The sequence below is a fragment of the Microcebus murinus genome, unplaced genomic scaffold (assembly GCF_040939455.1).
Source record: "Microcebus murinus isolate Inina unplaced genomic scaffold, M.murinus_Inina_mat1.0 scaf026_hap2_Mmur4.0, whole genome shotgun sequence".
NCBI classification, from domain to species: Eukaryota; Metazoa; Chordata; class Mammalia; order Primates; family Cheirogaleidae; genus Microcebus; species Microcebus murinus.
In genome coordinates, this window is record NW_027438972.1 from 143,478 (window position 1) to 145,622 (window position 2,145).

At 61.2% G+C, this 2,145-nt stretch overlaps 1 pseudogene; it reads left to right on the forward strand.

Annotated features, from left to right (window-relative positions):
• Positions 1-325: 325 nt before the first annotated feature.
• LOC142868100 (uncharacterized) lies at positions 326-444 on the forward strand (annotated as a pseudogene).
• The last annotated feature ends 1,701 nt before the right edge of the window (positions 445-2,145 follow it).

Sequence of the window (2,145 nt, forward strand, 5' to 3'; positions counted from 1 at the left end):
GTGGGGGGCGGGGAGGTGAAGGAGGCCAGGCAAGGAGAGGAAGGGGGCTTGAAGGTCTCCACCTTGGCGGGTCCAGCCGTGGAGGCGCATCTTGTGTGAGTGTGAGTGAGTGAGTGAGTGAGTGTGAGTGTGAGTGTGTGTGTATACAGAGACAGCCCCCAACCCCAGCCCGCCCCGCCTGTCACCCCCGTCCCTCGGAGCCCGCGGGACCCGGCCGGCGAACTCAACAGGCCCGACCCGGCGCGGGGCCTGGGGCGGGGGGAGGAGGCGGCGGGGAAGCGCAGAGAGGCTCGGCTTCTTGAGCGGGGCAGGGGCGCCCTCCGCCGTCCACGGCCACACCACCCCGAACGCGCCCGATCCCGTCTGGTCTCGGAAGCTAAGCAGGCTCGGGCCTGGTTAGAACTTGGATGGGAGACCGCCCGGGAATACCGGGTGCCGTAGGCTTCTTCTTTTTTTTTTTGCCTCTGGTTCTGTCGCGTTTCTGGGAGTGCGGGGGCGGCCCGGGGTGGGGGTGACCCCCACCCTCAGCGCCCGCCGCGGTGCCTGGCGCCCCAGCCCGCACCGTGGGGCCTCCTCTTGTCCCGAGCCGCGACACCGCCGCCACGCGGCAGCATGCGTGGCTTCTGGACAGTCAGGTCTCAGACCAAAGGTCTGCTCTGTGGGAGCCGACACGCTGGAGGAAACCTTGAGAGTCTGAGAGGGGAGGGAGGTCCAGAAGAAGGCCAGGATGTCATTTTGAGGGAGTATGTGACCAGAACTCCTCCCGTTGCTTTTGGGGTTCTATGGGCTACACGTAGGAATCTTTGGTGGTGGCACCTGATGTTGGGGGATCCGGAGTCACACCCAGACCTGCTCCACAGGCCTCCTTTTACTTTTCTCTTCGGATTCATTTTTTTTTTTTTTTTTTGAGACAGAGTCTCGGTTTGTTGCCCAGGCTAGAGTGAGTGCCGTGGCGTCAGCCTAGCTCACAGCAACTTCAAACTCCTGGGCTCCAGTGATCCTTCTGCCTCAGCCTCCCGGGTAGCTGGGACTGCAGGCATGCGCCACCATGCCCCGCTAATTTTTTATATATATATATCAGTTGGCCAATTAATTCCTTTCTATTTATAGTAGAGACGGGGTCTCGCTCTTGCTCAGGCTGGTTTTGAACTCCTGACCTTGAGCAATCCGCCCGCCTCGGCCTCCCAAGAGCTAGGATTACAGGCGTGAGCCACAGCGCCCGGCCGGATTCATTATTTTTAAAAAGTGTCTCTTATCTCTATTATTGCATTTTCTTTTCTCTCTCTTTTCAAGCAGATGATGGGAGTCCAAGTATTAAGGTGACATGTGTTGCCCGTGCCCCCCTCCCCCCCCCCCGTGTTCTTATTCATTTACCTCTCATGTTGTTCCAGCATATTGTGGGGGCACCAATGTTAAGGTCGGGTGCGTTGCCCTCTCCCAGCCTCCCCCCTCGGGTCAGAGCTTCAAGTGCGCCCATCCCCCAGTCGGTGCGTACCCACCCCATTCCTAATGGATGTGTATGCCCATCCCCTCCCCCCACCCGCCCGACACCCACCCGAAGAAGGTGATTCCTCTGTGTCCACTTAGGTGTCCATCGGTTCGTACCCATTTGCTGGTGAGCGCGAGCACGTGGTGCCCGTGTGTCCATTCTTGGGATACTTGGCTTACTGGAACGGGTTCCAGCTCTGGCCAGGAGAACCACGAGAGGTGCCCCCTCACCGCTGCTCCTCATAGCCGAATAGCACTCCGTGGTGTCCACGCGCCACATTTTATTTACCCACTCGTGGGTCGATGGGCACTCGGGTGGCTTCCAGGTCTTTGCGATTGTGACTTGTGCCCTGACACGAACCCTAACCCTTACCCAGCCCGTCTCCTCCACGGCCCCTGCCTGACTGACTCCTTCCCGCCCGGCCTATCACCTGTCACCGTCCTCTGCCCCTGCCTGACACGCTCCTCCCCGCCCGGGCCGTCACCGTCCTCGGCCCCTGCCTGACGGGGCTCCTCCGTCGCCTGGGCCTTCCAAGGGCTTGGTGTGGACGCTGGTTCCAGGACGCCCTCCCAGGAACCCGGTAGCAGGGCGGCCGCAGCGTCTCGCGCAACCCAACCGTCCGCCGGCTGGCCGCCATCGCTAAGTGGCCTGCGGGG